A 20438-nucleotide genomic window follows, 5' to 3' on the forward strand; every position below is an offset into this window, starting at 1 on the left:
TGTTGTTCTTATTATATATTAATGACTTGCCATTCTATATTCATGAAGAGGCAAAGTTAGTTCTCTTCGCTGATGATACAAGTATAGTAATCACACCTGAGAAACAAGAATTAACTGATGAAATTGTCAATACTGTCTTTCAGAAAATTACTAAGTGGTTCCTTGTAAACGGACTCTCACTGAATTTTGATAAGACACAGTACATACAGTTCCGTACAGTGAATGGTATGACGCCATTAATAAATATAGACCTTAATCAGAAGCATATAGCTAAGGTAGAATATTCCAAATTTTTAGGTATGTCCATTGATGAGAGATTAAATTGGAAGAAACACATTGATGATCTGCTGTAACGTTTGAGTTCAGCTACTTATGCAATAAGGGTCATTGCAAATTTTGGTGATAAACATCTTAGTAAATTAGCTTACTACGCCTATTTTCACTCATTGCTTTCATATGGCATCATATTTTGGGGTAATTCATCACTGAGGAATAAAGTATTTATTGCACAAAAGCGTGTAATCAGAATAATAGCTGGAGTCCACCCAAGATCATCTTGCAGACATTTATTTAAGGATCTAGGGATATTCACAGTAGCTTCTCAGTATATATACTCTCTTATGAAATTTGTTATTAACAACCAAACCCAATTCAAAAGTAATAGCAGTGTGCATAACTACAATACTAGGAGAAAGGACGATCTTCACTATTCAAGATTAAACCTAACTTTGGCACAGAAAGGGGTGAATTATACTGGCACTAAAGTCTTTGGTCACTTACCAAATATTATCAAAAGTCTGACAGATAACCAACAAGTATTTAAGAAGAAATTAAAAGAATTTCTGAATGACAACTCCTTCTACTCCATAGAGGAATTTTTAGATATAAATTAAGAAAAAAAGAAAAAAAACAAAAATATTTAAGAAAATAAAAAAAATAAAAAATAAAAAATAAAGAAAACAAAAAAACACAAAAAATAAAGTTGTTATATTAACTTAAGTATGTTGTTAAATTAACCTAATTATGTCATGTATTGGAAAATTCGACTCGTTCCACATCATTACGAAATATCGTATTCATGATCCATGGAACTAGTATTAATCTAATCTAATCTAATCTAATCTAATCTAACAACGAGGAGAGGCAGATAGTGACAGTGAAAAGTGGCAGCAGCAGTAGCAAGGAAGGAAAGGCACAAAAGATGAACTTGAAGAACTCCTAACATCATTCAACTCACTCCACAATAAAATAAAGTTCACAATAAAACATGAAACAAATCAATCCATAAATTTCTTAGACCTCACAATTGTGAACGAACAACAAGAACACAACTTGTGCATTTACCGAAAACCAACCTACACTGACATCACAATACATGAATCTTCATACCACCTGAACACACATAGGTATGCTGCATTTAGATCAATGTTGAACAGGGCACATACATTACCTTTAAAACCTAAAGCACTAACACAAGAAATAGATACTATCAAAACAATTGCAGTAAATAATGGTTACTCTGTAAAATCAATTGATAAACTATCTAGAAAAATTCAGACCAACATCACTCACAAAAACACTGAAAAGAAAACTACCGACACAAAACAAATCTTCACAAGCATTCCATACTTAGGAACAGTATCACAAAAAATAGCTAACTTATTCAAGAAAACCAATATTAAAATATCTATCTCCACAAACAGCAAACACGGATACGACTTACCGCACACAGTGAACACAAACAAGCCAATAACACAACACTGTGGAATATGTAAATTACAATGTAACAGTTGCCCTGCATTTTACGTAGGAAAAACTGGAAGAACCTTCCACACACGGTATAAAGACCACACTGACGCCTTTCGACTAAACCATTTTGAAAAATCCACAATAGCTAACCACATGTACGTATATTAATAAACACAGACTTGACGACATCCAAAACAGCCTAACTGTACTTCACACAGAACCCAACAGTAAAAAACTTAATCTACTAGAACAGTTAGAAATAATGCTACACAAAGAAAAATATTCCGAAAACTTGTTGAATGAACAAACAGAATTTAACAGCCACAATTTTTTCTACACCTTTAAAAGTTTATTTTTTCCTGAGGAATCATATCTATAATAGTACAAACAGCTGACAACCTACAACATGGTGCCAAATAATTATTTTAATAATACCTGTGTAACAGTAATACTATACCATATTATCTTCTGTGAAACAAGAAAAACGATTATATTTAGAAATAGAACATCTATATGAACGAGAATCTTTGGCATGTTTACGTTCTGCTACTACAATGTGTCAAAAAGTATGTGACTATGTATATGTCCCAGTATGTACTGCCAAATTAAAGATGTGTATTGTGTATACCAACCGCACAACAGAAGCTGGCATCATACAATGTTAAACTGTAAGTTAGTTTCATATTATTAACACTGTTAAATTTGTATCTACAACATACCATGTTGTAACACAAAAATGTAATATCAACAGCCAAAAAACTAAAAAACCTTATGTAAATCACTAAAAATCACCTGAAGATGAGTCTCCAGGGCTCGAAATGCATGGTGCAGTAAATAAACGCAACTTGTGACTGAAGGCGGTTTGTTCTTCATTTTACGAAAGTAAAACAGTCGCGGACGAAACACTGGAAAACAATGCATAAAATTAAGGAATGAGATATTAGCAATATGATAGAGCAAGAGATGGTGGTGTGTTGGTGTGTTGGGGCTTATAGGCGCTCAACATCGAGGTCATCAGCGCCCTGACACACATTAAAAGGAAAGAGGCAAACAGTGACAGTGTAAAACGACAGCCTGAAATAAAGGGAAGAAACACTTTATGCGATCACAAAAACGCGACCGTGGACGCACAGGCGGCGGCTAATATCGAGTCATATTCGTGTTGATAGATGAAATCCGCTTGGCAGAGCACACGGAACGCCAGTTTCACATTATGCTCCACGGATGAGTTAGATGCCCTGCTGCAGCAGGGAATAGAAGAGAACCAGAGGAAGAGTGCTCGTATTGGAGCACAAAATGTGGCAGACTTGCCTTTGGACTTCCATCGACCATTAAGGCGATCGCGTGACCGGGAAAACCCTTCCGTTGGGCAGCACAATGGCCGCTTGTTTCTCATGGCCGCTTTTCACGTACACTGCAAAGTTAACTGAAGAACCAGCGGGCTCATTTGAAGACGAAAATATTAAACATTACGAGTGTGAAGACGCGCCTTCGATATCCATACTACTTTATAAGTTATTGTAAGTTAAATGTTTATAAATATTTCCTGAACTGTAAAAGTGAATATCTCGTCAATACATTATAAAACTCCGACAAGCCAGGTGTCTGCGGATACATCTCGTAGAACTGTGTCAGACTATGATAGTAGATTTATTGAAATTATTCACACACTTAAATGAGAGGCCAAAATGTGGACTTCACACAACTGAAAACAGCTGTTCTTACTAAATAAGTAGAGCAACATTAAAAGTAACGGCAGTACTGTAACTTTAGATACACATGAAAATATTTTATGTATAATTTAAATAGTTTGTTAACATTTACACTTATAAACCCGGATACGGAAGAAAACCACAGAAATCATTGTTTACAAATAAACTGTGTTAGACAAAAGAAAACTGATACAGCATAATTGAGCCGTGACTTCCCGAGATGCTCTTGGCTGGATAGTTTTCTCTGTCGAAGTTACGCGCTTTGCGGCGTCCTGATTGGTTAGCGCCCGCTATTTAGGACGGCCGCCGTTCGCGAGGAGAAACTCGGTCGGAGCAGTGACGGGGAATCGGTTGGCGGCAGTGACGGAGGGAAGACAGCGCACGGAGCATCGCGAGTAATCAGTCAGCTGTTGTTGTAATGCGAGGATGCACGGTGTTGACGTTTCGGCGCCTGTGTCTGGCGGCGAGTGGAACTGGAGTGCGAAAGCTGTCACTGGCCAACGTAGGCTCTGTTTAAGAATCGTGGCTATCTGGAATCCTGAGGAGAGCGCGCTAGTTTACCCTGGCGTGCACGTTAACGGCGAGCTCCTGGACTAACTTTAAATGGTGAGCTAGTTTGCGATGGAAACTTTGGATGTCACTTTGATTTTCGCTAGTCATATCTTAAACCACTTGGACGTGGGTCAGGGATACTTGGAATTGCAAGTCCATCTAACTGCTCTGCGCCCTAGTTCCGTTGATTTACAAGTGCGACCGATATTCTGCGATTCCTTTTTTTATTTGTTATTGCTAATATGTTATGTGGTGAATTTTATGAATTAAAGTTTATTCTCTGTGTAAAACTTCAGCCTCCAATTTAAATTGGAATTGACAACTTCTTGTTATCAACTATCATTGTAACAATTTATGCCGTCAAACAGTGCTTTGGTATTTAATGTTGTGTGCGGATTATCACCTTGGGCTAGTTGTGGTTTATAAATTTATCGAGTGAAAATTCACATTGTAGAGTTTTTAATGAACTATTGCTTTAATAAGTAACTGTGGTTGTCACACTATAACATCTCTTCCTGTATTTGGCGCTGCCCTGTGCTTGGCTGTTGGTTTTAGTATTTTAGTGAACTGTGTATTAATACTAGGTTTGTGTGTTCCAGAAGCCGTCATTGGTGTGCGAAGGCCATCCTGCCTCTTGTTGTCACGTGAGCTCTCGAACAAGTAATTCAGACGTTCGACCGATGTGAACGCCAAACGTCGAGAATGTGCTGATTGCTGTGTAGATCTTTTATCATATTCCCGAATTTTTTCCGTAGCAGTTTATTCACGTATTTATGAGATGTTGCTGTTTGAGTACTTTCTTTGAATCCTAATAGCTTTTACAAATTGATTTTTTTTCTACATACTCACAAGGCCTGATCATTGCCTAGTGAGCTCAGATCTGTAGTTACGTTAAATTTATATTTGTGTAAATTAATTTTTTATTTAAGGTGGGCCATAAGGCTATTTTCCTTTGAAAATTTTTCGAATTATTTTCATTGCTTTTACACAATTGAATAACCGGTATAGATCACCGCCATTTACAAATACTAATTAATTATTGTGTTGTTACCAGTTCCGTTTTAATTAACGTGCTGAAAATAAATTTTGGTATCCTCAAGTGGGGTCACATTCCTCTCCAGCAGCCCATGTACTCTGCTTACCAATCCTATTCTCTACCAATAATACTTCCCGGAAAATTTTAGTATGATCCGATGTATCATACGTGTGCAAAAGGTTAAAATTGGTAATTTCATAAATTTTCAAGTTCAATAGTTTAATTGACTTCAGTAGCGCTTGACCGAGGTTTCCTACGTGAACAGCGGGAATTTGAAGACAGTCTAAGTTCGGACGCCATTGTTGGCGGTCAGACTGCGTTAGTCTTTGTTAGGAGAAAATTTTATCTGATGAGCAGTTAGCCGCTTGTTCAGGTGTGTGAATTAATCAGATTTTCTACTTTCGGACGTGGATATTTTTCGGCATCTGATGAACTAGTTACTTTTCGGGTTGAGTCCACACTTACAAAGTTTTAGTGTGTAGCCATTGTGGAAATTATAGATTGATATATTGTGAAACTTTAATGGTTTTCTAAAAATAACTCACGCAATTAATCGTAGCTTAGTCAACCGCAAGCAAGATCTTAAGAAACTAGGTAGGCTCTGAAGTTAATTTGTTGTCAACACTGACTTTCGATTTTTCAATGTTTATGTTGGATATAATGTCTAATATGTGAAACTTTAAAAAATATGCAATAGCGTACGTGATTTTTTGCGTAGCAAATCCTGCCTGCATTAATATTAAATACTTTCGTGGAACATTGGGTATATTGCGAAGAATGTGAATTGGCACCCCATAGGCGAAACGCAGCAAACTTGTAACTTCAACCACGTTTACTGGGGCCAATTCAATTGATTTTGCCGTGTAATGTGTGGGTAAATCTTTTCGTGCAGTAGCACGTAGGCGCTCAGAGTTGATATAACACTTGTCAACAGTTTATAACTTCGGTTTTTGGCAAGTTGATGAGAGAGATTGTATTTTGTTTCGTCATCCGTACCCCATGCCCATACAACCCGTACGATCGCAACAGTGAGATGAGACAGTAGTAGTAGGACAGAACGAAGGGAACCGTCACTGTGACATAGGAGACAGAGACACAAAGAGATAACGACAACGAGTTGGGTTGAATGAATGAATGAATGAATGAATGAATGAATGAATGAATGAATGGATGAATGAGTGAGTGGAAAAGGGCAACTGGGAGTGTATGGGTATGAGAAATTTCCAGCGATAGATTAGTGGGTTACAGTCACGGGAGCTTTTGGGAGTTTGAGATGAACTGTCCGTTGAAAAAAGCACAGAAATGTTCCAATACCAGAATTTTTGGAAAAATTTTTATGTGCTGAGGAAGGTAGAATGGTGCAGCTGGTATCCCACTTTCCAGTCAGTCTTTAAATAAACAGGAATTTAATGACATTTTTTGTGCTTCGATAGGAATATTTATTCCTCTGGCGTTATGGTCCCTCATGTAAAGATCATATATTGACATTTACAAAGTTAATGCAGAGATCAGAATCAGATATGTACCAGTCGGACCAAGAATTATGAAACAATGGGAGTAACAAGCTTATCCCACTTCAGTTTCACAGGTATGTTCGAAATTTAAGTAGGTAGTATATTCGCTATCTGAGACTAGAGCAAGCGGTATTAACTTTTCCACCTTTAAAAATAATTATAAAACTAAGGCGATATCCAAAATGTCTGAAAAGGGAAGGATTATGATGTTTATGAATTGAGAAGGAATTCTACAAAATTAATGACACGTTGAAAAATGTCTGATAAATTGAAAAAAACATTCTGAGGTTGTGCACTAGTTATTCGCACAATCGAGTTTCACTTGGTAGTTACGCTAGGGTAAAACATTTCACTCAACCATCCCTGAAAAGTTATCTTCACTGTAGCATCATGGTTAGCTTCAGGTTTCCAGAGAATAGGGCAGTAATAATCGGGGCTCGCCAAAATTTAGTACATCTTACAGAAAAATGAACAATTTTGACGTATGAGTCGACAGATCGTGATATCTGCAAAACCACCACGTTATTTTCATTCTGTCATTTCATCTAGCAGAGAAGGTACATAATATCATGCCTCTGGGAACATAGAAAAAAGTAATTACACAATCTTTACAATTCGTCGTTAGCAGCTACACACATTGTACATGTGCATGCCAAGTCAAATAATTTCCTGTCATTTAGAATGATGTTTTGGAGGTATCTCTTGGTTTACATTATAGTCTCCTAATTTGTTGTCATATTCTATGCATCATGTCTCAGTGGATTAAACTTGCGCAAGAACCGATTTCAGACTTTTTTTTGTTTCTTATGTCAAATTGAGGGATTGGCTATTAGAGGCCCAAAAATTATGTCAAAGACACATATAGTTTCTTAATTTTAAAAGAAAAAAAAACGATGGTAACAGAAAGCTTTAAACTATACCTACTACACCTATATGATACTTTTTATATTATAAAACAAGAACATTTGACGTTTTTTTAATAAGTTGAATGACGTTCATTTTGATGGAATAATGTCCATTGATTTGAGTAATGTAACTATTTATTTCCAGTAATGCCGAACTAGTGTCGAAGATCACGTGTATCTTTACTGGCATAATTACTGATATTCATACTGCGTAATATGCATTAGACATTCGGTTTTATGATATTTCATGAAAACTATACACTGATCAGCCAGAACATAATGACCATCGTTCTACTGTAGATACAATCCAGTCCAGGCAATAGCTGCATCACCTGGCGAGGAATGACGTAGTCGGACAAAGGCAGTGATCGCGCTGTACGTGTTTATAATGGAGAAGGCGCGCGACCTGTCTGAGTTAGACCGAAAGGAAATTGTAATGGCCCGGCGGCTCAGCACGAGCGTTTAAGAAACCGCACGACTTATAGGGTTTTCAAAAAAGTGGCTCTGAGCACTATGGGACTTACCATCTATGGTCATCAGTCCCCTAGAACTTAGAACTACTTAAACCTAACTAACCTAAGGACACCACACACATCCATGCCTGAGGCAGGATTCGAACCTGCGACCGTAGCAGTCCCGCGGTTCCGGACTGAGCACCTAGAACCGCGAGACCACCGCGGCCGGCTTATCAGGTTTTCGTTGAGTACTGTGGTGTCTTCAACACGTGCCTTCAACAAGCTGTGAAACCACGTCCAGACGTCGTAGGGTTGGGCTGTGCTCCTCATTACAGATGTCAGACGTCGTAGGCTGGGAAGATAAGTGAAGTAGGACAGGCGGCGAACTGTGGTGGAACTAACGTCAGACTTGAATGCTGAGCAGAGTGCAAGTGTGTCTGAACACACAGGGCACCGAACGCTCCTAACAGTGGGCCTCCGCAGCCGACGACCCATGCATGTGCCAATGTTAACACAACGACATCGGCAACTACCACTGAAATGGGCACGTGACCATCGGCACTGGATGTTGGCCCACTGGCAGAGCGTTGTATGAGCTAATGAATCCCGGTACTTTCTTCATCATGCCGATGGCAGGGTGCGAATCCGTCGTCTTCCAGTGGAACAGCTCCTTGACACATGTAATGCAGGACGGCGACAAATTGGCAGCAGCTCCATTATGTTCTGTGGAACATTCACGTGGACATCTATGGGTTCAGTGGAGCTCGGGTAAGACACCGTGACGACCAAGGAGTATCGTACACCACTTCATGACAATCATGTTTCCCTACGGCAGTGGCATTTTTCAGCAAGATAATGCGCCATGTCAGAAGCCCAGGAGTGTGATGGAGTGGTTCGAGGAACACAGTGGCGAGTTCCAATTTATTTCCTGGCCCTCCAACTCGCCAGATCTGAAGCCGATCTATCTGGGATGTGATTGAACGTGGCGTCAGAGATCATCGCCCCCTTACCCGGAATTTACGGGAATTAGGTGACGTGTGTGTGCAGATGTGGTGCCAACTCTCTCCAGCGACCTACCAAGGCCTCATTGCTTCCATATCAGATCCGTGCCAAAGATGGACATACCAGCTATTAGGTAGATGGTCATAATGTTTTAGCTGATGACGGTATCGAATATGTGCTCAGACTTTCCTGTTGAGTGTCGTTTAGAGCGAGTGTTAGTTAAAGACTTGAGTTCTCTGCCAGATGTAAGAATGCTACTGCACAGGGATTAGTAGGTCTACTTGTACGAGACTGTGTACTTCTGCTTCATAAGTCATTGCCGCTGAAAGTGTATTTTGATCCGTCGGTACAGTGGAGGTGTGGTGTGTCATTTTCTTTTGGCTGACCTGGAGGTCAGCAGTCCGGTCGGTGGCCACCCGACGCCGGACACAGGAAGCAGAGCAAACAAAACGAAACAGCGCGTGCCTCCACCCGTTAGCCCAACAAATGCTAATGTGCGTGCCTAAGAGCTGCCGTAGTCCTCTCAATAGCTATGCAAATCGCCGAAAAGGAACGGTACGACCGTATCGAGAGGCGACTAAGCTGTTTACTGCTATCTGATACATTAACTCCTATAACTACTGCCGACGGTAGGGACGCAAAATCGGTCAGGTGTGAAGACCGTTCGCTCAGAAACGTGGAGCGCGGATAAACGTGCGATGACCCCTGAGCTGCTGCTTTACGCAGTCTGTCAACACCACACGCACGTCCGACACACTGCGCTTCGTAGTGCTGCTTCTGGCTACTGGACAGGATGGCGACACGAAGAGCATTCGGCCACCCTTCAACCCTAGCAATAACAACGCATTTTCCATAACGCGTAATACCAGAGGGTCATTAAAATACATAAACAACAAATTTCGTTAAATGTACTTAACTTTGATTAGTAACATGCTTTTTAAATAGGTACCACGTAAGAGTAGCGTACAGAAACTCAAAATATATTTTAGCTCAATAATAGCAAGACAAACCACTTTAAGACTACCACAAAAACTTAAAAAAAATTTCTTTAACTGTCTTTGATTTTCATTCACAGCATAGCTTTTAAAGTTATACAGCTGTGTAAAATGGTCATATATCTGAAAATCAGAATACTACATTAATTGCGAAAAGGACATTCACTGCTAACACTCAGATTTTTTAGTAAAGTTTTATTATTTTTATTTATTGAATTATTCCTCCATACAAATACCCGGAAATTATTACAACTGTTACATAAGATCTTAATTTATCTCCTCAAGATGTCCCTCCAGGAGTTTCGGTCTTGTATATCATCTTCCTCTACGCCAAGTCTTCTCATTGTTAAACGTTCATTTTGTAGCCAGGTAGTCATAGGGCGTGTTCTTCTCTTCTTTCCCTCCGGTTCCATTCCAGATCATTTTCGGAATTGTGGCTTCCTCCATTCTTCTTACATGCCCATAGCACTGTAATTTCCATTTATCCATCACGTCAAGTATTCTTTCTCTTACTTCCATTCTCTTTATTATTTCGTCGTTTCTTACTTTCTCTTTTCTAGAAATCCTTGCTGATCTTCTCCAGTAGTCCATTTCTACTAATTGCAGTTTCTGTGTTTCAAGTCCACGTCTCCACTCCATACTCCCTCCGCCACACACCGTAAGGTGGCTCGCGGAGTATAGATGTAGATGTAGATGTATTCTCCCTAGTATCGATTTATGTATGATTTTTTTGGTTCGGTTTACTACATTTCTGCTCCATAAGATTGAGTTGGTCATCCCAATGACCTTTCTTTCACTGCTAATTCTTTTTATTAATTTCCAGCTCTCATTTTTCTCCAGTTCTAAAATGGAGCCCAAGTAACGGAAAGTATTGACCTTCTTAATTTTCTTTCCCTCTAAGTGTAAGTCATCTGGATCATAAGTGAGGTATTCTGTTTTCTGGTAAGTAATCTTCAAATACCAGTATATGTATTCCATTGCTAATTGGTTACATATATAATTTGCTTCCTTCTCGTCTTGCGCTATAACTACTTATCATCAGCAAATAGTAGGTGATTTAAATAAGCTCCATCTTTAATTTCTAGCCCCATCCAATTGCATGTACGAGATCATAACTTAAGACTGATTTGTATATAGATTGTAAATAATGTTGGTGACATGAGGCAGCCTTGTAAAAGACCTCTGCTTGTTGACTTAAGTTTTACTAAAAACTTTATTTTTAGTTAAGGTTTACTAAAATTAATTAAAACAGTTATGAAAACTGATACACGAAATCACTAAAAAAAAATAATAACTTTCTTTAAAATTTTAAAATATGAAGTACCAGAGTAGATTACGATATTTCCAAAAGGTATACCCTGTAACGGTCGTGAGCATTATTTATCTTTGAGATTGGATTCGGTGAGTAGATGCTAGTCAAGCATGCCTTTAAAGCGACAAAGATGCCATAAGCAACACCTCACTGAGAGTGAACGAGGTCGTATAACAGGGCTACTATAAGCAGCATTTGCGTTATTGCGGAAGGAATTGGCAGGAATGTAGCCCCTGTATATGATTCAAACAGCGGTGGTCACGAAAACATCAATAGCAAGAAGACGGACCCCGAACGGTCAAAGGGAGCTACCGAAAGGAAAGACCTTGGTGTTCGGCATATGGTTCTGGAGCATTGGACTGCATCTGCAGCAGCAAATTCAGCAGCAGTTGCCGCCACAGTGACACAACGAAATACAGCTCCAAGCCAGATGCCCTGTAATGTACATTCTACTGACCCCAAACCACCGCCATTTGGATTTCAGTGGTGCCATGCGAGAGCTCGTTAGAGGGCAGTGTGACGATCTGTAGTGTTTGCTGATGGAATTTGGTTCTGCCTGGCTGCCAGTGATGGTTGTGTTGGTTCGAAAGATGCCAGTTGATGGCTTTAACCAACCTCTCAGCGTGCTTGACACACTGGACTTACTCCTTGTGTTATGATCTGGGGTGTGATTTCGTGTGACAGCAGGAGCGGTCTCTTGGTTATCCCGCTTTCTCTGACTGCAAATTTGTACGTCAATCTGGTGATTTGACCTGCCATGCTGCTATTCATGAAAAGCTTTCCAGGGGACTTTCTCCAGCAGTACAACGTTCGCCCACAAACAGCTGCTGTAACCCAACATGCTCTATAATTTACAAACGACGGTGCTGATCCTCCTTGGTATACAGAACGGGTTAGAACACTGTTGCAGAAACAACAAAACAAACATGCCAAATTAAAAAAGACGCAAAATCCCCAATATTGGTGATCTTTTACAGAAGCTCGAAATTTAGCGCGGACTTCAATACGAGATGCTTATAACAGTTTTCACAACGAAACGTCGTCTCCAAATCTGGTAGAAAATCCAAAGAGATTCTGGTCGTATGTGAAGTATGTTAGCGGCAAGAAACAATCAATGCCTTCTCTGCGCGATAACAATGGACACACTATAGACGATAGTGCTGCCAAAGCAGAGTTACTAAACACAGGCTTCCGAAGTACCTTCACAAAAGAAGACGGAGTAAATAATCCAGAATTCGAATCAACAACAGCTAACAACACGAGTAATGTAGAAGTAAATATCCCGGGAATAGTGAAGCAATTTAAATCACTTAATAAAAGCAAATCTTCTGGTCCACACTGTATACCAATTATGTTCCTTTCAGAGTATGCAGATACATTAGCTCCATACATGACAATCATATACAACCGTTCGATCGACGAAAGATCGGTACTGAGAGACTGGAAAGTTGCACAGCTCACACCAATATTTCAGAAAGGTAGTAGAAGTAATCCACTTAATTACAGGTCCATATCATTAACATCGATATGCAGCAGGATTCTGGAACATATATTGTGTTCGAACATTCTGAATTACCTCGAAGAAAACGGTCTATTGACACACTGTAAACATGGGTTTAGAAAACATCGTTCCTGTGAAACACAAATAGCTCTTTATTTGCATGAAGTATTGAGTGATATTGACAAGGGATTTCAGATCTATTCCGTATTTCTGGATTTCTTGGAGGTACCACACAAGCGGCTTATACTGAAATTGCGTGCTTATGGAACATAGTCTCAGTTATGCGACTCGATTGGTGACTCCCTGTCAGAGAGGTCACAGTTCGTAGTAATTGACGGGAAGTCATCGAGTAAAACAGAAATGATTTCTGGCGTTCCCCAAGGTAGTGTTATAGGTCCTTTATTGTTTCGTATCTATATAAACGATTTGGGAGACAATCTGAGCAGCCGTCTTAGGTTGTTTGCAGATGCCGCTGTCGTTTATCGACTAATTAAGTCATCAGAAGATCAAAACAAACTGCAAAACAGATTTTAAAAATATATCTGAAGGGTGAGAAATTGACAGTTGACCCTAAATAACGGAAAGTTTGAGGTCATCCACATGAGTGCTAAAAGTAGTCCGTTAAACTTCGGTAACACGATAAATCAGTCAAATATAAACGCCGTAAATTCAGCTTAATGCCTAGGAATTACAATTACGAACAACGTAGATTTGAAGGAACACATAGAACATGTTGTGGGGAAAGCTAACCAAAAACTGCGTTTTATTGGCAGGACACTTAGAAAATGTAACAGAGCTACTAAGGAGACTGCCTACACTACGCTTGACCGTCCTGTTTTAGAATACTGCTGCGCGGTGTGGGATCCTTACCAGTTCGGACTGACTGAGTACATCGAAAAAGTTCAAAGAAAGGCAGCACGTTTTGTATTATCGCGAAATATGAGAGAGAGTGTCACTGAAATGATACTGTATTTGGGCTGGACGTCATTAAAAGAAAGATGGTTTTTCGTTGCGACGGAATCTTCTCACGAAATTGCTATCACCAGCTTTCTCCTCCGAATGCGAAAACATTTTTTGACACCGACCTATATAGGGAGAAACGAGCACCACGATAAAAATAAGGGAAATCAGAGCTCGTACGGAAAGATATAGGTGTTCATTCTTTCCGCGCGCTGTACATGATTGGAATAATAGAGAATTGTGAAAGTGGTTCGATGAACCCTCTGGCAGGCACTTAAATGTGATTTGCAGAGTATCCATGCAGATGTGGCTAAAGTGTCAGCACGTTGTCATGTCCAGAACGATCCCCAAAACTGTCTCCAGTAGAGCTCATATGGGACATCACCGGACCACATCTCCAGCGTCAGCCACAAACGGCATGTATTGAACGACCACGTGCAACAGGCACAAACTGATGCCTAACACCTGTACAACACAATGCATACACGTTCGCATTATTGCAATCAATACTGTGGCGATTACATCGGTTATTAAGGTACCAGCATTCCACATTTGCAATGGGTTATGTCGTGCTTACATTAATCTGTGATCTTGTAATGTTAATCACTTAATTATGTGACTAATCGAATGTGTTTCTGAAATTTCATTACTCTACATTAATTGCTATTTGGTGTTTATTTTTCCATCTGTGTATTTTATTTTGTGTGTTTTCAGTTTGTTCGTTACATATTGTTTCTGACACAGAGAAGGGAAACTAATGCAGCACTTACCTAAATAGTTACCAACAGCAAATTGCAAACTTCACTCGTACTGCTCACCAGAAGAGAGTAACTGTTAGTTCCAGGTCTGGTTCATATTTCTGGCTCTCAGACGGGAATTTTACACTTCAAACTAAACGAAGAGGTACCATTTATGCAAAATGTGTGTGCTATCACATGTCACATGAAGGCTGAAGCAGGACAAACAATGCTTTCCTTTTTTATTTAGATACTAGTGATAAAAAGTATTTCAGTCAAGTCTGCAACCGATTCAATGCGATCCTCTGTTATTTAATCTGAGCACTCGGAAAGTTCAACAAACTCATTACTGTGTCCTATATATTCAGGTCCTTGTCTCTGTTATTTGATTTTCAGTTCTTCCGCTGGTTCCATAGCTCCGTTAGCTCCGCTTCACAAAAATCTGAAGGACTTTATTGGCACAAGCCGTCGAGTATCTCTACGCAACAGTCCAGAGCTGAACTTCAAGCTACGCAAAGGATCTTTAACTAAGTCCTGTCCCAGCAAGCGTACATATAGGAGTTGAGTATGAGTCAAATGCTTAATCTACGTTCATGTAACACACAAACATACTTGAAAAAGAGGTAGACCAGCATCTTCGGTAGCTCTTATTGATTCGATATGTCTTGCCAGAAATTATTTCACGACATATTTTATGGTGTTGAGGGAAGATTATCCCAAATTTTTTAATTGCTTTCCTATGAAAGATAGGAAATTTGATGGAATGGTGTACAGGATTAACAACTGAATCGAAACCGAAGACATAAAGGCGAGGCAAGCTATACTTCAAAATAGCGATTTAATTACTCCTCAGGGCATCAACACAGTAATTTTTTTATAATATACTCTCTGTCGCATGACATCACGTGAGTAACCAAAGTGAGTAAAGACTGTAAATCAAAAATTAGCACTTCAATGAGTACGTGCCCAACAATTGCTTGTCAGAATCCACCTCTTGTTATAAACACTTGACATTGGTCAAGGCCATGACTTCCCAGTAATCCATCACATGGCCGGACCACATGGCATCGTATGCCAACGCTGTTGTTTCAATTAATCAACAGATATGTCTTAGCAGTTTCTTAGCAAAGATAAAAGTTCCTTTAGAAGTAATTGTAACCTCTTTACTTCATAACTGCCGTTCGCTGCAAACAGTTGACTCGTTCTGCTGTTGATTGTTTCGGATAACACACGAGTGATATACCTGCGCTCAATGAAAATGCAACTCGGTACCTGAACTGTTTCTGCCATACGTGCAGTGAATAAAACACAGATTTCGTTAACACATTATTGTACAGAAAAACAGTCGAAATGAACAGGAAAACAAAACTGTTGTTATACGGTTGAACAACGCAGCTGTGTGACTAGGAGACAGCAGTACTTTCGCTTTTGATATAGTCTTCTACACTCTACAGGAAGGCGTAGGAAATGGAAAAAATAAAACTGTTGTGCTACGACTTGCTAACTGAAGCGAACGTCTAATACATATGCCATTGCCACATTTTTTTACAGAAAACCGGGTGAAATTAAAATAAAACTGTTGTTTTTCGATGTAACAACTTCAATTAGGCGTGTACCAGATAAAAGTACATTCGGTATTAATACGTTATTCCACAGGAATGGTCGGTCCGACCCCCCCCCCCCCCTGCTTTTGCTGAGTGGTCAGCGCGGCGGAATGCCAGGCCAATGGGCCCGGGTTCGATTCCCGGCTGGAGCAGGAGATTTTCTCCGCTGAGGCGCAGGGTGTTGTGTTGTCCTCATCCCCATCTCCGACGCGCAAGTCGTCCAATTTGGCGTCGAATGCCCTCGGTGGCCGAACTTCCCCACCTGGGGCCCACAATGCCGTACGCTCATTTCCATTTCTGCAGGAATTCGTAAGAAATGAAAATAAAACAGAAATTCTGATGTATCTGAGATAGGTGAAAAAACATAAGACTGCATTTGCTATTGATTTCACAGACACATGTGGGAAAATAAAATTTGTTTTACAATCAAAAAAGCCGGCCGTTGTGGCCGAGCGGTTCTAGGCGCTTCAGTCTGGAACCGCGCTACTGCTACGGTCGCAAGTTCGAATCCTGTCTAGGGCATGGATGTGTGTGCTTGTCCTTAGTTGGATAGGTTTAAGTAGTTCTAAGTCTAAGGGACTGATGACACCAGATGTTATGTCCCATAGTGCTCAGAACCAACTTTCGAATCAAAAAGCTAATAAGTAAAACGTTATGTGGCGAGATCCTGCATAAGAAGAGTACACAATACCTTTAGATCATTTGTAGTGGTGAACACCTAGCTCTTCTGCACACAATTCTGCAGCATCGCTCACTCGATAGACCTCTTGCTGATGTCCGAAGCAGCTGTCTTTCTCGAATCTGAATCTTCCTCGTCAGATACAGAGCGACGAAATTTCACTATCACTGTCTGATTCAAGTTGAACAGTAACCGTCTCTGTAGCTTCGTCCATCAATGCGTCTCTGTGTCAGTATTCGTGCATAATAGTTTTCCATTTCTCACACGGCTTCTTCCAGTCGTCTATAGTAATGCCCTGTACTGCAGCCACAATCATTTAAATTGCGAAAGGATAACGCTGCTGACATCACTGGACGAAATTCTCCAGGTACGTTCGATGGGTTACGATCACAGTGTCACAACTTTCAAGAGCTGCGAAAGGGATTTTATGCTTAATCATCCAGGACAATATATCTGCATTACAAGGTGTGTTAAGCGCTTTGTTTACGTGTACACTGTGGTAGGATGCATCCTCTAGTACCAATGTACTTCCAACACGTGTTAGACATTCTTGCAACCATAGTTATAATCTTCGGATGCAGATCTCTCATCTTAGATCAGCTCTGCACCCTGAACGAACGCCACTTCTCTTCCCGCAAGACCACTATTGTTCGTTGTCCAGAACTGGCAAGTCAAAAAAAAGCATTCAAATGACTCTAAGCACTATGGGATTTAACATCTTAGGTCCTCAGTCCTCTAGACTTAGAACTACTTAAACCTAACTAACCTAAGGACATCACACACATCCATGTCCGAGGCAGGATTCGAACCTGCGACCGTAGCAGTCGCGCGGTTGCAGACTGTAGCGCTTAGAACAATAAGAGAAAACTAAAATAGTATTGAAACAGGGATATCAAACACTATCCCAAACTCTTAGTAAATTTTGGCAGCATAGTGACTTCCCAGCCGACCGATGTGGCCGGACGGTTCTAGGCGTTTTAGTCTGGAACCGCGCGACTGCTACGGTCGCAAGTTCGAATCCTGCCTCGGGCATCGATGTGTGTGATGTCCTTAGGGAAGTTAGGTTTAAGTAGTTCTAAGTTCTAGGGGACTGATGACCTCAGATGTTAAGTCCCATAGTGCTCAGAGCCATTTGAACCATTTGAACTGCAAAAAAAATCTTACAATGAAATTAAAAATCAAAATAACTTTTCCCAACTTCACCAGTTTATGCTTCAGTAAATTAATGTTACAATAGCAAGGTCTCACTGAATAATAGGACTACAAAGCTAAAAATTGGTCATAATATGAAAATGTATGTCACAATTAAAACTTGTAACTCCCAACTTGAGCAGAGCAATATTTTGGTCAAAATCGGCGTTTTTACGAAAAATTTAAGGCGCTGAATATTAGACTCAGAAACATGAAAATTTGTATGTAGCTTCAGTTTGATATACAAGCATTAACTACGTGACAAAAATAAGCTAGCTTTATTAGTTTTCAAGTTATTTACTAGAAACCAAATTTGGAATGAAAACGTTCTTGTTCATGATAGATCAGGTATCAGTTTCATTTGTAATAGAAAATTCTAATTACAGCATTAGATTACAATAATGCCTTAATACAAAAAAATGGTTCAAATGGCTCTGAGCACTATGGGACTTAACATCTGAGGTCATCAGTCCCCTAGACTTAGAACTACTTAAACCTAACTAACCTAAGGACTTCACACACATCCATGCCCGAGGCAGGATTCGAACCTGAAACCGTAGCGGTCGCGCTGTTCTGGACTGAATCGCCTAGAACCGCTTGGCCACACCGGCCGGCGCTATTCTACAGCTGTACCATGTTTCAAGAATGTATTGTAAATAACTATCTGTATTTTAAAGATACAGTTCAGATGTCATATTTTACTGCCAGCCCGTTCTAAAATTTCTGACCAGCATGGTTTAAATGCAGTCGAGTTAAAACTGAGTAACTAAAGCAAACTTACGTAAATTGTTAAATGAAAGACATCAATTAATACACATCCAAGAAAGGGGCCATTTAGATGCTGATACCCGTGCGTAAGGCGGTCTGCGTCTCCCGTATACAAATACGGTCACAGGAGTAGTGAAGAGGAGACACTTCGCACCGAGATATCAATTTGTTTATGCCAACGCCTGCGTGAGCTGTGCCTCGGATGACGTCAGAGCTGGGCAGGAATATTATTATATTTTACGTGTGATGTTTTACTGAATATATCAATCAGTTAAAACCCACAACGTTTATTTATTGTCATAGATCCTGATCCCGCTGAGCAGACAGCATGTAGGAACTACAAATAGTAGTGTGGACTTGCGTACTGGAAATTATGGGCAGTATGTTCTCCATCGGTTTCTGGCTGACCGCAGAAATAGTTTTTAGGCTCTCGTAAATCGCAAAGGTAGATGTAAAGTGTGGTGTCACCGCCAGACACCACACTTGCTAGGTGGTAGCCTTTAAATCGGCCGCGGTCCGTTAGTATACGTCGGACCCGCGTGTCGCCACTATCAGTGATTGCAGACCGAGCGCCGCCACACGGCAGGTCTAGAGAGACTTCCTAGCACTCGCCCCAGTTGTACAACCGACTTTGCTAGCGTTGGTTCACTGACAAAATACGCTCTCATTTGCCGAGACGATAGTTAGCATAGCCTTCAGCTACGTCATTTGCTACGACCTAGCAAGGCGCCATGTTCAGTTACTATTGATATTGTGAATAACGTACAGTCAAGAGCGACGCTCATCATTAATGGATTAAAGTTAAGTATTCCACCAGCTACGTCCGTTTTTTCAAAATTCTAATTTCCTTGTCCTGTTCCAGAAGTCACGCCAGCCTGCGTGAGCTAAAACGCGTGCCTTTCGGCTTCCTCTAGTAACCCGGTGTTGGCTCTCCTGCCAACCACAACATAAAGCACGCACAGACAGCTTAAGTGTCTTTTCATAACGAGATAACGAAACGACCATCGTTTTTGGCTATTTACCCCCCGCCCCACGATCCCTGCCATTTCCTACCAGAATCTTACTGGCTCTCTTCCTGCATGTATTGCACCGGTGTGTTTATTCAGGCTTTTGACAGGTAATCATGAATTAATGTCACTGAGCGGTGCATTTGCTTTCGTACTGCTCTGAACACAATATTAGTATACACGTAACTCACAGAGTAGAAAATCGTTTGCAAGAGCGTTCTGCTGCACAGAACATAATTTTTGAAAGCAACATACAAGTTGCTCCAGGTCATGTGACTTCAGGGCGGCGCAGGTTTGGCTGCTATTTGCTTTGCAGATACTGAATGTCATTACTTTACTAACACTGACAGGTCCCTTACAAAAGTATCGTCAGTTTTGTATACGTGATTAATAAGCGTCCTAATAGTTTAAATATGGTCTCTGGAAGGAACTTACCTTGAGGATCTCTAGAGCGAAACGCGATCTCACAGCTGAGGATGTTCCTTTTTCTTGTTGTGAGCAAAGGAGAAATACCAGTCGCTGTTTTTAGATTTTGTACTGAACATGATCTTATTGCCATGACTCACTTATAATAAATTATTCTGCGACGGAATGGTTTCATATTACGTTACTGTCACTGAAAAGTCCCAAAAAATTTGGAATTTTGAGCTCAGACCTGAAGCCAATTAGCAATTCATAACATATTCTTTTCCACTGTTTTTTCTCGATTTGTCTTTTTTCTCTTTCCTATAGGCAATTGCACAATAATATTCAACATTA

The sequence above is a fragment of the Schistocerca serialis genome, chromosome 1 (assembly GCF_023864345.2).
Source record: "Schistocerca serialis cubense isolate TAMUIC-IGC-003099 chromosome 1, iqSchSeri2.2, whole genome shotgun sequence".
In the NCBI taxonomy this organism is placed as follows: domain Eukaryota; kingdom Metazoa; phylum Arthropoda; class Insecta; order Orthoptera; family Acrididae; genus Schistocerca; species Schistocerca serialis.